This window comes from Octodon degus, unplaced genomic scaffold, assembly GCF_000260255.1.
Source record: "Octodon degus isolate 3935 unplaced genomic scaffold, OctDeg1.0 scaffold00087, whole genome shotgun sequence".
Classification (NCBI taxonomy): domain Eukaryota; kingdom Metazoa; phylum Chordata; class Mammalia; order Rodentia; family Octodontidae; genus Octodon; species Octodon degus.
This window is the reverse complement of record NW_004524663.1, coordinates 8,564,696-8,585,043: the sequence shown is the minus strand read 5'-3', so window position 1 is coordinate 8,585,043 and position 20,348 is coordinate 8,564,696.

The window sequence follows — 20,348 nt, the reverse complement described above, 5'->3', positions numbered from 1 at the left end:
TAGCAACACTACTGATGTCAGATTTCACTTTGGGGCTTTTCTTAAATGGCCATGGCTGCATGGTTGAGGCTGGAGGAAGAGACAGTTGTCGGCTTCCAGGAGTCTTTTCAGATTTCAGGTTTAGATCCGAGGACAGAGAGACACTTTGTTTTAAATATGTGCTCTATTATCATAATGAAATGTGTATAAATATTAGAAAATAAGTCAAAGTCAAGAGCCAAGTAATAATGGCTCTCAGTAATATTTGGGTATAATAATAACCCCATCAAAACTGCAGAAATTGGAAATGCGTGCCACGCATGAACAGGGTAATGCACTTGTCAGTCACATCTGGAGGAGGGCGGCATTTTAATGAGGGATAGGATGACAGGTAGAGAGAAAAGCTTGGCTGCTGCCTCCAGTGCACGTCATGAAACTTTTCTCCACTTCTGGACAACTGGAAACTCTGAGCAGTTGTTAGTGTTGGAGTGAGTGGGCAAGAGGGATCACAAGAGGGGCAGCTCCATGGCAATTCGGAGGGACAGGCAGCCTGGAGAGAGTGGTAGGAAGGTGATGTGGCACTCCTTTTCTTTGTCCAACTTGTCTTAAAATATGCTTTCAGTCATTTGCCTATGTACCTCTTCTAACAAGTTATTTGTGTTAAGTATTTGTTACATACAGAAGGATGTTTGGAGGGCCAGTGAGATAGCTCAGCAGACTAAAGCAACTGCTTAGGCAAGTTTGGCAAGTGCAAGGATCACAGGTTGATCCCCAGCACCAGATGTTGCACCAACCCTGCCTCCAGGGAGGGCTGAGCAGGCCACAGAGTCTGGGTGTAGTGACACACACCTGTAATTCCAGTGCTGGGGAGGCTGAAAACAGGAGGATCACTATGAGTCCAAGCTGCATAGAGAGACCCTGTAACAACCAAATACATTTTTTAAAAAAAGGATGTTTGGAAAAGGACTCTAGTGCAAAGAAGAACAATACACTGCTTCTTCTAGGAAACAGAGCCTTAGTCTTTCCCTCAGTGGCCCACCTTCTGAGGGCCTTGTTCTCAGTACACCTCCTTCTGGTTGTATCACCTTTCTGCCCTGGACACAGATAGGCACTAGCTGGAGCTTTTGTTTATCATTCTCTTATCCCCTATAGTTTTATCACAGATGTTTCAATTCATCACAAATCATTGGTGAAGTTTCTATAAATAGAATCATATGTATGCATTCTTCTGTATTCTGCTTTTCTCATCCAACATTTATGTTCCCGAAGATTATCTCTATTGATGCTATTGTTTACTTATTTTCTGTTTTTAAGTTTCTTTTTATCTCTAGCTATTATTTATATATTTCAATGTTACATAATGTTCCATTGAACCCTGTATCCCAAGGTGTTGGTGCACAAGACTGTTGGTAGACTTTGAGTAGCTTCCATTGTAAAAGTATTATTGCAAATATTCTTATATAGAGTCCTTCATTTACATTTTAGCTGGAGTTCCCCAGGCATAAGAAGGGGAATTGTTGGGCTGTACGGCATGCAAAGTTTCAGCTTTGCTCTGTAATGTCGGTTATTTTCCCAAAGTGGTTACACCAATTACTACTCCATCCAGCAGTATATGAGAGCATCAGTGTTTTTTTATTTTGTTGATATTTTGGTGTTGTTAGACTCAGAAGTCTGGGCCAATCTGGTGTTTATGACATGATGTTTGTGGTTTCAATTTGTATTTTGCATTCACTAATGACTTGGAGCAGCTTTGCAAGGATCTAGGCCATTTGTGCCTTCTTTTCTGTAAAATTCCTATTCGAGTTTTTTTCTGCAACTTTCCTTTTGAATTAATTCTAATTCAATTTTCAGAATGAATTCTACAGTCTAACTATTAATCCTATGAGCTATATCTATGTGGCAAATACTTTATTGAAGCTTGTGCTTTATATTATATCTTTCCCCATGGTCTTAATAAACTTTACTATCTTTTACAATTTCATATCTAAAGAAAGAATGAATTCATATAGAAAGAGCATTGTAGATATAAATCCCTCTGCTTAGATCTTAAAATGCATTCTTAGGAAGGAGAAATTGAATTTAATTGCTACTTATTTATTCATGTTTTCATTCACTTGTAACCTGCACCTCCATTGCGGGATAGTATAGGAAAAACACTAATAGTCAAGATCTTTCCCAAATTAGAAGAGTTTCTTCTCTAATAAGGGATCGATCCTGTTGCATTTTGTATTAAACCCCTGGCCCCAAATGGTGGCATAAATAATTTAGTTTTCTTTTCTTGTATATATTATTTATCTCAAATTTTAACATGATTTAAGAAAGAGTAGAAAATGTAAATCCTGGCTTATAATAATTGAAGGAACGAGAAGAAAAAATATCTAGAGGTATCCATGCATCCCCTTATTGAACTCTACCTCTAATCCATGCATAAATTCTTGGTAGCTTCCAGCACACCAGGAGAGGAGACATTCTAGACCCCTGTGCATGACTGGTTGCTCCAGGGTACTTTTCATTTTAGTTAAGCCCATCAAGGGCATGTTGCCGTCTTGCAGTCTGATGGCTCTTTTTGCTCAGAGTGTGCCTTCTTTGAAACCATAAAGGTCTCATGTAAAGGTCAATACAGAAAAGAAGAAAAAAGGGAAGACTAAAATTCAAAACTTTTTATTTAGAAAGAATTTCCAACTTCCTGATAAATTGCAGAATAAAAATAAATCAGGGACTATGCAAATTCCCTGTACCTAGAGTAAATTGTTATTTATCCAATCATTCTCATTTCCCTTTGATAGCACCCCCACCAAAAGTATATATACGTGAATGTGTATGTATTTATATATATACACACAAATGTACAGTTATATATATAGCTCACATGTATACATGTATTTATATGTGCATATATGTAGGTAAATATAAATACATTGTTTTTTACTATGGCTCAGTTATATCTAATCATAGCTTATCAAAATGTTTCAGTGTGATTTCCTAAAAATGGGATTATTTCCCTATATGAAGCAAAGAAGAAGGTAATTTTCATTCATCTTAATGAGAAAAAAGATAAAATAGCAATGAAACTGTTTCAAAACAGGTTGGAAGGACCGTTACAATAATTAATACATTGCTTGAGGAGCCTTGTTACCAAGATGGCACCAAAGGCAAAGAAGGAAGCCCCTCCCAAAGCTGAAGCCAAAGCAAAATCTTTGAAGGCCAAGAAGGTTGTGCTGAAAGGCATCCATAGCCACAAAAAGAAGAAGATACAAATGTCACCCACCTTCTGCCATCCCAACACACTGCAGCTCCAGAGGCAGCCCAAATACCCTCAGAAGAGCACCCCCAGGAAAAACAAGCTTGACCACTATGCCATCATCAAGTTCCCCCTGACCACAGAGTCAGCCATGAAAAAGAACAAGGACAACAACACACTCGTGTTCATTGCAGATGTCAAAGCCAATAAGCACCAAATCAGACAAGCTGTGAAGAAGCTCTATGACATTGATGTTGCCAAGGTCAATACCCTAATCAGGCCTAATGGAGAGAAGAAGGCATACATTCGACTGGCTCCCAATTATGATGCATTGGATGTTGCCAACAAAATTGGGATCATCTAAACTGAGTCCAGCTGGCTAATTCTAAATAGGTACTTTTTTCCCAGTTAAAAAACAATAATTAATACCTTGTATATTATTGTCTTTGTAGTAGTTACTCAGAGGACAAGATGTAGACATGCTATCTTGTCTAAACAATATTAGTACAAACCTTTCTTCTCTTTGAACTAAGAGAAAGTAGCTGTATATCTATCTTAACTATCTTGTATATATATATATATATTTTCACTACAGACAGTCCTTTATTTATATCACCTTTTTTGTTTTGTTTTGTCAGAGATGAGTGAAAATAACTTAATTTAAAGGTAAAAAGAATACCTATCTCTGACAGGACTAAACAAAAAAAAGGAGATACAAAGGAAGTACCATTTTGTATCTGTATACACAGAATAGTTAGGGTAGATATACAACTACTTTTGCTTAATTCAATGAGAAGAAAGATTAGTACTAATAGTGTTTGGACAGGATATCTTGTCTGCATCTTGTACTATGGATACCCACTAAGAAGATAACAACGTACAATGCATTAATTATTGAAATTGTCCCATTAATCAATTTTGAAACTGTCTCATTGCTATTTGTTTCTCAATAAAATAAAATATTTAAAACAAATAAATAAAGGTAAAAAGAAACTGTACAATGATTTGCCCACAGAGTCTGTTGATATCATTTTTACTGGTGGTCTTCCAGGGGTAGGGACCAGCATGCATGAGAGACCTCTCACTTATCCTGGTGAGAAGAGTCAATGCCTGATTCCCCTTTTATAGAGTATTTCAGAGAAGCCTGATGTTTAAGACATGCTATGGTTGATGATTTTTAATCTTGTATTTCAAATTAGCTAAATGGAGAGGATTTTACAATGTTCCCATGACAAACTATAAGTGCTGGAGGTGATGGATATGCCAGCTAACCTGGTCTTATCATCATATATTGTGTGTGCATATTGAAATTCTACATTGTATTCCAAAGATCTGTGCAAATATTTGTCAGTTAAAAATTTGAAATTAAAAGAAATTATGTTCTAATGAATCCCAAAGCACCATGACTTATAAAGAATGTTTGCATTACAGTGATCTTCCTTTACCATGTATGGTGATGTTGGTTTGGTTGCAGGGCTGACTTACCCAGTGGTGCTGGGGACTGTAGGGAGTCCCTGAAACCCTTGGTAGTCCTCTGCTTTTTCCCCTGGGCCTTTTCTGCATGTGGCCCTATGGACAGGCTGTGTAAAAATGTATTCTGGGCTGAGTGATTAGAATCTTCTTGAAGTGTGGTCTTAAATTGCCTGCTTCTTTCTTTTGGTAACCATGGCCTCCACACTACTCATGGGTCTGCTGTGGGTATCAGGAGATGCTCCCTGAAGGCTGAGACCCTTTCACCTTGTGAAGGATGCTTTGCACTAGCTTGTGGTTTCAGCTCCTCTCCTCAATACTTGTCTGTGCAGCTTGTGGGCGGCAAAATGCAATTGTGAGCAACACAAAAATGATTTTCACTCTAAGAATAGGCTGACAGAGCAGCTCAGCACACAGTGCATGGTGCTCCTTTCGACCTTTTCATTATTCGGTAATTGAACCAGCAGACATTTAATTCTTTCCTCTGGAGTCTTCATTAAATTGCTCAGAAAAGATAAAATTGCAGCAAGAAAGAAAAATGTACAAATTTAACTACCATAGCCTGTCCCTAGATCCTTCTTCACACACCAGGCTTCTGGGCTTTAAGTAAACAGAATATTTTCAAATTACATTGAATTCAATTTCAGCTGCACTTAGTGGCTGTCTGATTTAGCAAGGGTTGGTCCTCAGTAGGCAAGACAATGAGAATGATTCCTTGTCTGGAGGGCATGCATGTTGAGTCATTTTTTGAAGTGGTCATGAACTTACTGAGGGCCAGCCCATGCTGTCACCCTGGGCCCATCTGACATTTCTGGGTCAGGAATCAGAGGTTAGACCCACCCAAAGAACAGGGCAGAACTAAAGTTCTCTCAGGGTATCCACAGTGTGAACCTGCCCACCTCAGTCTCGCAGCTATTCTCTCACGTTTTTGTTCTGTTCTTAGAATATGGAGCAAAAAGCTCAGTCTTCCATATCACACAGACAAAATGGAAAAGAAAAGCAAGAGGCAACTTTACATATGTACATAGCCAAGGAGGGGAGCGTTTCTTAATTTAATGTTGTACTCAGATATATGTCATATTTCTCTATCTTGGTATTACTTAGGTCTGATAGGATGATGGTCTATGAGAATGAGTAGTCATGAAGAGATTATATATTATCATCAATTTAAACTTGCCACAAAATTAAACAGCATTCAGATTTAACATTGTGCAAAAAGTATTACTGTCCTTAAATGATTCCAGTTTAATGTACAGTTTTTATATACCAATGTTGACTTTTAAGAAATCAGACCAAATATTTCTAGATCATGGCTTGGTAGAAGTAAAGACAGAATTAGAAATAATGTGACAAACTGTCTCCGCAGAGCTACTGGATTTATAATTTTAGTTTTATCCAATATGGCAACCATTAGATGCATTTGGCTATGTAACCTTAAGTATAAGTTAATTAACAATAAGATTTTAATTCTGTAGTCACACTAGTATTTCTCTTGCTCAGTAGTGGCTAGTGTAGCTACCATACTGGACATCACAGATGCAGAACAGCTTTCCATTACCACAAAAGGTCTGTTGGGCAGCACTAATGGGAGATTGGTGGGGCCAGACTTCACCTGTCTGGAGTGCAGTAGCCAAGTTAAAGGCTATGTTCACTGTGATGTATTGGCAGCCAAGGCTACCTTGGACTGGCTTGGTTTTTGTTGGAACACACTCCCCAACACCTGTTGACATGATTATTGTTTGTCCTCCCTTATTCATATCTAGGATCTCTCATAGAACTGGCTCCCTAAAAGAACAAATTGTGTTGCAGAGGTTTCTATGCAGGAAGTTTATTGGGGAGGGCTGTCAGGAATCTCTATTTTTGAGCAGTGAAGAAAGCTACACAGTATTAGGAAAGGAAGGAGGTTAGCTGTGATGTGACTATCCTAAAGGCTTTACCAACTCTGTAGAGTTTCTGAGATGGGGTACCCCTTCCTAGCAGAGTCTTATTGAGACAAGGGCCTTCATAGTCTGCATTTTTAAAATGTCTATATTCTTAGGAAAAGGTATAACCTTAGGTAAGCTGGCTCTCTTAGACATTAGGCAGTTTCTAGCACATAATTTAAATCAGGGCCTTCATTTACCAGCATAGACAGCAGCTTGGGAAAAAAAAAAAATGTGTTGGTCCTAAAGGAAGGATCTGTGTGTTTTGCTACAAAATGTACTATGAAATCAAGATACAAGATCCTGACTTTTGGCTACAGGCAGGAATCAGATGGGAGATAAAGATGACAGTAAATCAAAGGACAGGATTTAAATTATGGAGCAAGTGGCTGATAATAAAAGCTTAAGGGAAAGCCCCAGGACAATATGAGTCATTTCATAGTGAACAAAATTTTCTATTTTTATTTTTGAAGACTAAAAATAGCAATAGAAAAATAAACTATTAGAAATGATACAATATTATACTAAACAAAGTAATAGGAATTCAACAATGTTGCTGTATTACAGGATGCTATCTTCAACTTAGTTGTTCAGATTAGCAGATATAAACATGTAAGATTCATTTAAAGAAACAAAGCAAAGCAATAACAAAGAAGTTTTAAGAAATTCAAAAGAGGAAAAAAAAATAATAAAAAGAAAAAAAGTAATTATTAACTGCTCCTTTCAAAAGACCAGCAGAAGTCTACAATACAGCAGTGGGTAAAAACTTTCATCTGAGTACAGCACCTGACCTGATGGCCTCCGGGTTGTCCTAAGCCTTGCTGGGACACACAGCATGTACACGACACAACCTTTTTTGTTCTTTTCTTAGAATATGGTGCAGAAAGCTAAGTCTTCCATATCACATAAACAAAATGGAAAAGAAAAGCAAGAAGCAACTTTACATATGTATATAGCCAAGGAGGGGAGCATTTCTTAATTTAATGTTGTACACACCTTTGGCGAATTATAATCCAGTTGGTTTGTGAACACAAAATAGTGAGGCCAAACCCAGCTGTATGGCAGATTTAAGAAGCACAGTGACAATGTGAAGAACAATTCTTCCAGTACAGGCTGGCTAGGTAAGATTTTAAAGGAGAGGTATAATTTGATTTGGAAGTGGAATGATGTAAAAAATGGAATCTTTATTTTTTTATTTTTACTTATTACTATCAACAATGTGATTTTTAAAAATCTTTTGAATGCCTTTCCATGGCATTCTCTACCTTAAATGAGTCAAAGATGTCTTTAGAAAGACATTAAAGGGGAATAATTGGAAGAGTACTTCTAATTTTTTTATATACTAGAGATTAAACCCATGACTCTCCATATGCTAGGCAGGTACTTTTCTTCTAAACTACATATCCAACTCCTTAAGTTTTTAAAAAATTTTGAACAGCATAAAAAGCATACAATTTGAAGTTGTACCATATTAATTTAGCCTTATTTCAACTCTTTGAGTTGGTGCTTTTCTCCAATTTTTTCATGTCTTCATTGCTAACTTCTATTTCTTCCTCACTCTCCCACAGACACCAAATGCCTGAGTCACAAAATTCCATCCAGCTTGTCAACACTTTTTATTTTTGCACTGACAATGAAGTTTAAAGGTGGCAATAAAGAGTCTGTTAAGGAAACAATAATAAGCATTTGGCATAGCTGAAATTTGGAATTTAGGAAAGAAATCCACATCTCTACCTCATCAAATCAAGAAAGATTTTGAGAGGCACTTGGAGGAGAGAATAACATCAGTTTATTACAGATAAGGTGGAACCTCAAAGTTACATCAGAAGATGGACTATGTTTTGTGGGGACAATCCCATGCTAGTTACTGTCGGAAACAGAAACTAATGGCCCCTTGGAGGTAAGAGGTGAATTAGGAAGCTCAGCTTCCTCTTGGAGTCCTTTCTGCTCATGTTTGCTTGCCCTTCTGCTATTGTCTATGAGATAACTCAGCACAAAAGCCCTCACCAGACACTGTGTCTATGTCCTTGCATTTCACAGTCTATAGAATTGTGGGTCAAGCACACTTCCTATAAATTAGTCAGTCTATGGTATTCTGTTATAACAATAGAGAATGGATTCAAACAATGTAGCAGGCAACAATATGAAAGATTGTCCAGCCTCTTCATTTCACTCAACACCCACTTGCCAGCTTACTGTGACTTTTGTGGTTATATTGAGCCCATTTGTTTAATCCAGAGTCATTTCTCCACTTCCGGATCCTTAGTTATATCTGAAGAGTTCCTTTGCCATGTGAACAGCATGGTCACAGTTTTCAGGGACCAGGATGTTATATCCTTGGAAGGCCATTCTTTTGCTTACCACACTTACCTGATTGTTTTCACCACATTTGGTTTCACCTATAAATTCATAGATTAAAAACAGTCCCTCAGGGATGGGGATTTAGTTCAATGGTACAGAGCCTGCCTTGCAAATGTGAGGTCCTGAGTTCAATTCCCAGTACCACACACACAAAAAAAAGAAACAAGAACAAAACAGTCCCTCATGAAGTTGTTATGAAAATTCAGTAATAAAGTCAACATAAAATTAGCACAGTGCCTGACATTCTGTAGCTATTATTATTATTATTGCCATCCTGGTTGTCATCAGCTTCATTATATGACTATATCTCATCCCTGTCACTGTAAATCAACAAAACAGATTCAGTGGATCACCAGCCAAAAGATAAAAACAGGGCACACTTTTTCAAGAGCATGTTGTCTCAGCTGCATTTTGAAATTCCTTTTGTGATTCCTTTTTGCAACCAAAACATTATGAGTTGCTTAAACTATACCTGATTCCCACATCTTCTCAAAACTTTTTCAGACTTGGCAGAACAGTGTAAACAGCAGCTCTCTGATATCCAGTCCTCAGGAACAATTTATAGCTGTTGTTAAGCACTTTACCCACTTGTTCTTCTGTTGCTGAAATCCTCATATGTTCCAGTATTGGCAAACATTCAGAGGGAACACAAACTTGCCAGGAGCAATGAAGTAGCTCTAAAAGAGGACAGAATCTCCTAAAGGAGTTTTAAGACTGAAATTTCTGGGTCCTATTCCAAGTGTCTGGTTCAGTAAGTATGGGGGGTGACTTGAGAATTTGCATTTATAATACATTCTAGTTCTGATGCTTCTGATTAGGGGACTGTACTTTGAGAACAACTGCAATTATGTAACACTGGAGCTGAAACAATCCCTGAATGTGATTTGCCATGATAATTTAGAAAGATGCATGCTGTAGGGATGGATTAGAGAAGGAAAGAAGCTTTAAGATAGCAGTTATGCTTGCTGCTATTGTTATTTTTCTACATCAAACAGGGTGTCATATGTGTTATGATCCACTGTACATCCTTGCAGATATGATAACACTGATTGTCTGGGGTAATAATCATTTCTACAGTCTAGTACCAAAATACTAGATACTGGGCCAAATAGCAACTTCTCATCCCTAATAATGTGGGAAGATACAATTTGGGACAGACTCAAAGACCGATGGCTGCTATACCTCGAAGACATCTTTGAAGCATAGCCAGTTCCTAAGGAAGCCTCAGTACTAGTGATAAAGCTACCTGTGATAAGAAATTAAAAACCATTAACACAGAAAATATTTTCTTTTTAAAATGGAAAATGACAAGACCCAGATGATGAAAACCCAGACCTCCAACATACAGAGGGAAACTCCTGGGAATAACCAGCAGAGGAAATCAGAAGCCATCTGCTTGAATTTTCTGGAACAAAAATTTCACAAACTCATATGTTTCTGATATACCAATATATAAGCTCAAGATATACCATGTACATACAAATTCCCTTTGAGAAATATTATCATTGTGTATATCTAAAATGTACCAATAAAATGAATGTTTTAAAAAGAACAGCATCAGTGAGCCTACCTCACTCAAGCCTCTAAACTTACAGTTTTTGTTTTTTGAGGAATCTGTACACTAAACTGAGACCCCTCTGATCTGTTTGGGAGCTTCTGGTTCAACTCACTCAACTTCTAAGTCAACTTTTGTTTGAAGAAGGGTCTGGAGACCAAATATATCTATTCACTTGAGGTCTAGTTCTTCAGTTTACCAGGACTCTAAAGTAGTCCAAGAGAGGTGTACAAACCCACACTGGCCTTTCCTCTTCCTATAGTCTGAATGTCTTCCAAAATTTGTATGTTGAAATTTAATTCTGAATGTGAAGGTAGTAATAGTTAGGGAGCACATTTTGGGTAATGCTTGAGCCCTGAGGCCACACCTCACAAAAGGGTCAGAGGGAACTGGCTTTGGTCTTTGCCATTTGCCCTTTGCCTCTCTGACATATGAGTGCAAGTAATAAAATGGATAATGAAGATATAGAAAAAATGAGATCAGAGATAATGTCTTTGATTTAAAAAAAAAGAAATTATAGGCCAGGGACGTAGCTCAGCAGTCTAAGCATATGCCTGGCAAGTACAAGGACCTACGTTGGATCCCTAGTACCACATGCCATGTCAGCCTTGTGCCATGCGAGCCACTGAAACTGGATGTGGTGGCACACATGTGTAATCCCAGCTCTGGAGAGGCTGAGACAAAAGGATCACTATGAATCTGAGCTGCATAGCATGACCCTGTACCAAATAGATAGATAGATAGATAGATAGATAGATAGATAGATAGATCTTAAATATATAATCACAATGAAAGACTTAGGGAATCTAGACTGGAGACTTAAAAAATACTGAACACCTAAGAAGATGATGGAACCAGGAATACTTAACATTGGAAAGAAATGGACTCCATGAAATAGATTCAAACAAGTATTCAGGAGATAAACATTTTTATTATTGAGAAACAAATAGCAATGAGACAGTTTCAAAACTGATTAGTAGGACGGTTTCAATAATTTATACATTACATACTGTTGTCTTCATAGTGGTTACTCATAGTAAGGGACGCAAAGATGATATCATGTCCAAACACTATTAGTACAAATCTTTCTTCTCATTGAATTAAGAGAAAGTAGGTGTATATCTATCCTAACTATTTTGTATATACAGATAAAAAATGGTCGTTCATTTGTAGCCCCCTTTTTTGTTCAGTTTTGTCAGAGATGGGTATTCCATTGTCATTTAAATATTGTAGGTGCATGAATTCAGCAAAATAATCCAATATAGTCCAGTAGTACATAATAGTAGTGGTTTATCTATAGGACTGGCAATTTCCAAAGTGGTTGACTTGAGCCTTTTACAGCTCAGCATATTAATATGGCTTTACTTTTTATACCTTGTCTTTATACTTTTCGGCTGGCTGATTGAGACTAAGATAAAGCAAGACCTATATAACAAGAAATGTAACTTTTGTATCTGACAAAGTCAGAAAAATCCCCTCAAGATTTATCCTGAAACCCTGTACTGCAGTGTGTAGATCCTTTGTCAGTGTCAGCCATGTGGCTGAGTCACAGACATTGCTCGACCAATTTGCTCTCTATGAAAGACTGAGAGAATGTTTTCTCTCCATGTGACTCTCCTTAGGCACACTCTACATCATCGATCACTTTCCTCTGTGGCCCCATAATCTCCTTGATTGGTAAATTTGGGACACAATTGATTTACAGGATGTTACAGTGTAGGTGGAGATAAACATTTTGTTGAAAGTATACACTGTAGAATGAATGCTAAGGTGATGACAGAATATCAGATCTAGAAAAAAGGGTTGCAATTAGCAATCATGGAAAGAAAGATTTTAAAATAGCAATGGACCATAAAAAAATCAATTCAACAGTTGCAATATAAGTCAAAGATCAACAAGGTAAGATTGATCAGAATCAATAAGAAATCAGGAGACAGAACAAATAACATTAATAAAACTGGTTCTCAAACACAAAACAAGAATTTGACATATAATTAAGTGAAGCATGTAAACCTCCAAATAACAACGACCAAAATATATGTTAACAAGTCATATAATTCTCAAGATTGCAGGAATTCAGCACAAGACCAGACGATTAAAAGCTATTAGAAAAAAAAACACACAAATCATGAATAAAAAAACTTTGTCACAATCACAGCAGACCTCTTAGCATAAACCTTTACGTCAAGATTAAAACTAGACCTGCATCTCTCACTGTGCACTAAATTAGTATTGAAATCAGTCAATAATCAAACAATTAAAACAAGAGCTGTAAATCTACTTGAAGACAGAATATATAGAACTCTTGAACATATAATCATACGCAAAACTTTATTAATAAAATCCTTCTCACAATGGAAATAATACAAAGAATCAATAAATGGTATATCATCTTATTAAAGACCATTTGCACAGCAAAAGAAACCACCAACCAAGTAAGGAGAAAACCCTCAGAGAGAGAAAATATTTTTGACAGCTGTTCTTCAGCTAAAGGACTGACATCTAGAATATATAAAGAACTGTAAACAAAATCAGACCTCCTCCTGCTTCAAGGTTGTATATGGTGAGATTTTTGGACTTATGTGTAAACATAAGAAGTATATAATTCTTTATGCCTATCTTTGAAATATATTCTAATTTTTAAATGTTTTTTATTATATTCTGTAGGGACTTAAAGTTCAACATATCAATACTTGAAGAAAAATACCTGTTCCATATTATGCCTAAGATGTTTGATAGGCAGACAGATAGTGAGGTTAAGCTTAACAGCCTAAGTTGTATGGTAATAACAATAAACTTGTTTTCTGGATGGATAAAAACCTAAGTTTGCAGACCACAATTAGATGAAAAGGAGGGCTTCAAGGAGAGCCAACATTTTGGCCCGAGCCTTCCAAGGTCAATTAAGACTCAGGACATATGAGAACTTGTACTGTAACATCATGTAACTCAGCAGTGTCCCAAATTTTCTGATCAAGGAGATTATGGGGCCAAAGAGGAAAGTGATCGATGATGTAGAGTGTGCCTAAGGAGAGTCACATGGAGAGAAAACATTCTCTCGGGCTTTCACAGAGGGCACATTGGCCAAGCAGTGGCCATGACTCATCCACATGGCTGACACTGACAAACAATCTGAGGTACAGGATCTCAGGATAAATCCTGAGGGGATTTCACTGACCTTATCAGACCCAAAAGTTACAACTCTTGTTGCATAGGTCCTACTTTACTTTGGTCTTAACCACCCAGCAGAAAAGTATAAAAATGAAATATAAGAAGTAAAGCCATGCTGTTATGTTGAGCTATAGGGGACTCAGGTCAATAATTTCTGACATAACCAGTGAAGTGGAAGACCCAATACTATTATGGACTACTGAACTCTTTTAGATTATTTTGCTGAGTTAACACACTTATAATATTCAAATAACGGAACTTAACAAAAAAAGGGTATACAGATGAATGTCTATTTTGTATCTGTGTATTCAAAATGGTTAGTATAGATATATAGTTACATTCTCTTAATGAATAGAGTGATTTGTTCTAATGGTGTTTGTAGATAGGATATCATGTCTGCATTTTGTACAGCAATTAACCACTGGGAGGAATGTATGCAATGTGTTAATTATTGAAACTGTCCTACCAATTTGATTTGAAACTGTCTCATTGCTATTTGTTTATCAATAAAATTATGGGAAAAAATAAAAATACAAATTAACTAGCAGCTGGACATCATAGATGGACACTGTAAGATCAAGCATCCCATTACATGGCTGTACTGTTAGCCTTGACTGATAAAAGCAAAGATTACCTGCACAGTCTGGACTTTCTATCCAACAAGCATACCCTGCTTGACTTGTTTCAAGGACTTTCTGCTCAGTAATAAAGAATATGTGGTACTACCCAATAACAATTCATCACACTTTTGAACTTTTATATCTCCCACTTGCAAAATCTATGTAAATGTAGACGAATATGGACTCTGGGCTTATGCTTTTCAGTGATACCCTATTGGCCACCAGGATGTGTAATAAAGTTTGTTGATTTTGAAAAAAAAATCAGACCTCCAAATTTAAGAGTCAATACAAAAATGGGTTCTGAACTAAAGGAGTACTTCTCAGATAAAGAAGTATAAATGGCAAATAAATATATGAAAAAACATTTAACATCATTGATGTAATGGTTGATACATTGTGTGAACCTTTGAAGTTTAAAAGTTTAATTCAGCAGGGGGCCAGGGACCTTACTTTGTAAACATCCTGAGCTTGTGGAAAAGGACAGTACCAAGATATTGTGAGTGTCTCACCCATGGAGGTGGGGGTGGCAGTAGCCTGCTTACAACATAAGGGATGAACAGAAGCTTGATTTCCCCCCTTTTGGCTCTTGTTGCTTTTATTGTCCTCCACTGCCTTGAGCTCTTACCCTCACCACACCACCCTGCCTTGGAACAAGCTGATTGTGGACTGAAACCTCCATAAACTGTGAGCTAAATAAACCTTTCCTTCCTTAATTTTAGGTGTTGAGTATTTTATCTCAGCAACAAGAGACAAGTAACTAAATGATTGGACATTTAAGAATTGCAAATTAAAACAACTCTGAGAGGTCTTTTCACCCAGAAAGAGTGACCAATTGCAAGTGTGGAGAGCATATAAGGAAATAGGAGCATTTTTCTGGTGGTGGGAGTGTAGACTGGTACAACCACTGGGGAACTTGGTGTGATGCCTCAAAGAACGAAAACTGGAAGTTTCATTTAGCTCAGCTATTCCCCTTCTTGGTATCTTCCTGAAAGAATTTAAAGCATCATACCATAGTGATATATACACACCCATGTTCACAGCAGCACAAGTTGTATTAGCTAAATCTCAAAAACAGCCCAAATGCTCATGAACAGATGAACAGATAAAGAAGATGTGGTGGTTTTATACAATGGAATTCATTTTTGCAAAAGAAGGACAAATCTGAGGCATTCATAGATAAGTAGATGCATCTAGAGATCATACTCTTAAGTGAAATAAATCAGACATACACATTTACATAGCACAATGTTTCTCTATTCTGAGAAACTGAAAGTGTAAATAAGGACCAAAACATGCAACAGATATTGGGAATATGGAAAAAAATGTTCAAATGGTAAGGGAAACAAGGGAGCAGGGAGCAGGGAAAGAAGGCAGAGAATAGAAAAAAAAAAATCTGGAGAGAAAGCCTTTGTAAATAAGGAGAACGAGGAAAAAAAGATGAATCATGATATACCATATACATACAAATTTCCTGTGAGAAATGTTATCACTGTGTATATCTAAAAATGTACCAATAAAATGAATTTTTTAAAAAGAACAGCATCAGTGAGCCCACCTCACCCAAACCTCTAAACTTACAGGTTTTGTTTTTTGAGGAATCTCCACACAAAACTGAGACCCCTCTGATCTGTTTGGGGACTTCTGTATCAACTCACTCAACTTCTAAGTCAACTTTTGTTTGAAGAAGGGTCTGGAGACCAAATATATTTATTGACTTGAGATCTGGTCCTTTAGTTTACCAGGGGACCTTAAGTAGTCCAAGAGAGGTGTACAAACCCATACTGGCCTTTACTCTTCCTAGAGACCAAATATCTTCCAAAATTCATATGTTGAAATTTTATCCTGAGTATGATGGTACTAATAGGTAGGGAGCACATTTTGGGTAATGATTGAGTCCTGAGACCACACCTTACAAAAGGGTCAGAGGGGACTGGCTTTAGTGTCTGCTATTTGTCTTTGCTCCTCTGACATATGAGGCACAGCGTCCACTCCCTCTTGCTTATTCTGTCCTGTCTGCCCTTGAAAGAGAATTAGATAGCGTGATCTATGAAGTATGGTCTTGTACCAGACTTAGTACCTCCCAATACCTGGGTCTTGGACTTGTAAACCTTGAGAACTATGAGAGATAAATCTCTATTCTTTACAAACTCTCCAGCCTGAGAATATTTTATTGTGGCAGCTGAAATATATAGTCAGCTCTGTTAGAGTGTCTGTCATCTTTGTGCTTAAAACTTAAAGTACCCCTTTAGCTCAGTTGGCAATTTCTGAAATCTTCTTTCATTAAGCCAAAGCCTCTACTCTCAACCCTGGCCTTGTCTTTTAAAATCCTCTCTGTATGCATCTGCTTCTAGAAATCCTTACTGGCGTTGCTGCTGTATAGCCTTATGTAAGGACCCGTTTGATTCTGGGTGTTAGGGGAAGAAAGCAGCAGCCTGTTCGCAGAAAATGCTTGTTTTGATCAAAGGCATTTTTCTACGTGTTTTGGGAAGAAGTCGGTGCACTCTGTCATTTAAATACACTGGGTAGAGAAGGCACCCTCTTAGTTCTCAGAGGGAACGAAACCAAAAAGCAGTCAGGTGGCTGATGACTAACTGTTTTAAGGTGCAGCAGAACACCTTCACCGTGGTAGTGCATTTACTGCACACATTCCGGCTTTACCTTTCCGGTCGGGGAGCTCAACAGGTTCAGTGTGTGGGAGGCACCGCAAAAACAAAACACACAACATCAGTGAGTTTGGCGGCGTGAGACTCTTCAGCACCAGACCAACACCTGAAGAGCAAAATCACCCGAATCAACAGGTTGGCGTCTCTGCACAATGCCAAGTAATCACTTTGACTCCTTATTTCCCACAGAATTGATGAATCCTCTGCTACTCTGGGTTGATGGTTTTGCCGTCCTGTAGCCTCAGATTGGTGTTCAATCTTACACTTTCATCTACTGTAGCCGAGGAAATGATAACTGGTTTTGCCACCTGGGTTACGTTTTAATGATCTGAAAGACCACAAGGAGCCAGCATTTCTTTTGTGCAGTTTCTCATTCAACAACCTAATAGCTATCTGAAGAGAGCTTTCTTGAAAAGGAAAAAAAAAAAAATCTGCTCCTCTCAGGCAGAAGCAATAATACTGCGTGATTCTCTGATTAAACTATCACGCTGAGCAGATTTCTGGGCATCTGACCTGCTAGAAGCCGACTTACTGCTGCGGTTTCTTGATATTTGCTCTGTTTCTTTTCTGCCAACAAGCTGTGAAATGACAGATGAATGTCCATAAACTTTAGGGAGAATGGTGAGTAAAGTGATGAAGAAAATGCTGGGGACCAGCCACCTCCGGCAGCATGGTGGAAAGGGAAGCAAGTTTCTCTTTAGAGCAGCCCTTGTGCACACGGACTTGCGTTGATGCGGAAGCCAAAGCTGCAGGGCTGTGACCCCGCACCAAAGCGGAACACCCGTGCTGAGAGGCAGGCCTGCGTAAAGGTGCCAGCATAAGAAGTGAAAGCAGGAAAATCTTTTCTCTCCAACCTCATTCTGTTTAAAAATATAATTTTTTAAAACTTCAAACTTCTATATTTTACAATTAAGAGCAATTTTCTAAGAGTTATAGTGGCCGACACTTAAGGCAGTGAACTGTTAGTGCCTGTGTACATGCGTCCACAAGGTTTTACTTGTGTAGCATATTTAGGAGACATTGAAAGATATTCTGACAATATATACTTACTCAGTGGTTTACAGTATCTTGGGAATGCTATGTGGAATACTGTATTCACATTTTACGAACATTGGAAATATACCCCAAATTTAAAATGATGAGACGTCACTGTATGCCAACAAATAGTTAGAAATTTACAGACTGAAAAGAAGCAAGAAGGCAGAAATGTAGGGCCAGTAGAAGTGGAAAATGGCACAGCTTTTGCAAACAGTTGAGCAGTTTCTCATCAAGTAAAACATACACTTCCTCCTAACCCAGCAATTCCACTCATCGGTCTTTCTTTAGCAGGAAGGGAAATAGATGTCCACGCTAAAATGTTATCCCAAAACCAAGAGATCGCACAACTGTTTCTCATAAATGAAAGGGTAAGCTGATCATGGTATATCCAAAAAGTGGACTGTCAGTAAGTATGAATGAATTCTATGTGTATGTGATAGCATGAAGGAATCGTTAATCAATTTTAGTGACCAGGGAAAGAAGCCACACAAAAGAACATATACTGCGTGAATGTTTTCCTAAAAAAATTAAAGTAGACAAAACTAACCTGTTGTGACTGAAATAGATCATGGGCCAACGACATAGCTCAGCGGAATAAGTGCCTGCTTTGGCAAGGGCAGGGACCAGGGTTTGAACCCAAGTCCTGCCACCAGGGTGTGCTGAGACAGTGATTGAGATTGGGCGTGGTGGCGCATGCCTGTAATCCCAGTGCTTGGAAGGCTGAAAACAGGAGAATCACTATGAGTCCAATCTATGTAGTGACACCCTGCAGACCCTGTCCTAAATACAAAAACAAAGAAAACTACTAAAACAGATCAGTGGTTGTGTGGAGCTGGGGTTGGTGGAGGGGCTGAAATGAAGTAGGATTGGTTGTGGAGAAGCAAGAAGGAAACTTGAGGATGATAGATAGTCTCTGTGTCTTGATTATATAGAGATTTTCTATATTTTGATTATATAGAATACAGAGGTTACATTGATATATATATATACACATATATATTCAATGAAGATAATTTTTATAAAAAATTATCAACATTATACTCAACATTATATATCCAACATTATACTCAAAGTATTTATACAATAACACAAAAAAGAAATTACAAAGGGGAGACAGATACAAAATATTTTAATCTATATTTTTTATAAGCAGCACACAAAACCTATAGTTACATGATTTAAAATCCTGATTTAATGTTTAGTGATTATGTAATTTGAAAATTCCATTGCATGTGCATCCTAAGTTTGGTTCCACAGTTGGTTATGGAAACCGTTGTAGCTAGAAGCAAACACTGTGATAAGTAAATCAAATGGAATAAAACTGAAATCTGTGAAGCAGAAACAGTCATCCTTCTCAGCTTCCAACCTGCCCATCATTCTGGGAAGCATTTGGAATTCAGCTGATACACTTCCCTCTATCCTGGTGTCCATTAGAAGATCTTACAAATAAATATGACATTGTTCCATTTTTCCATTTTTAAGAAATGGGCTTAAATTTTTAAAAATTGTTTTGGAAGACTTTTGAACAGATTATAAACCTGTATTGCCAATTTTGTAAAATATTTGCAATTTTCAGCAAGAAAACCGTGTAACAATGAAGTAACCTGAAGGACCACTTTCAAAAAAAATTTTTTTCAATATCATGAGTTTTGTGGATAATTAGTTCCTCTCTCGTGCATTGCTAAATTAACTTGAATGGGAAAATTAAGTTTAACATTTGCAAAAGTAACTTCCTGAGTACAACAGTTCTGACAGTTAATTGCCGTTATGGACAATTTCAGCAAATTGTGACTCTTGTCTTTAACAAGAAAACTCCATGGATATCTTCTAAGTCCTTTGTCCTGAAGTAACTAGTACAGGCTCACTGCTAAAAAGATTTGGCGCTATCACCAGGTACAAAGTACTAAGAAGAGGCTACTGTGTGCTGTAGCTCTTTCGTATTCCTTCATAGTTAATTCTTGGTAAGGTTTTTGTTTCTAGGAGTGTAACCTTTTCACGTTGGTTGTTGAATTTGTTGTTGTACAGTTTCTTATAGTACTCTCTTAAGAATTTTATTTCAGTAGAATTGCTAGTGATATTCCCACTTCCTGATTTGGTAGTTCAGGTCCTCTTACTTTTATTAGTCAGAGTAGCAAAAAATCTGTAAATTTTGTTGCTCTTTGTTATGGTTTGTTTCTAGTTGTCCCCCCAAAGCCTCAAGCAGTCAGGGGCAGGACTTCTGGCCTTTGTGATTAATTCATGATCCACTGGGATCATGGGTGTGAGTGCTGCTGGGATGATGGGCGCGAGTGCTGCTGGGATGATGGGCGCGAGTGCTGCTGGGATGATGGG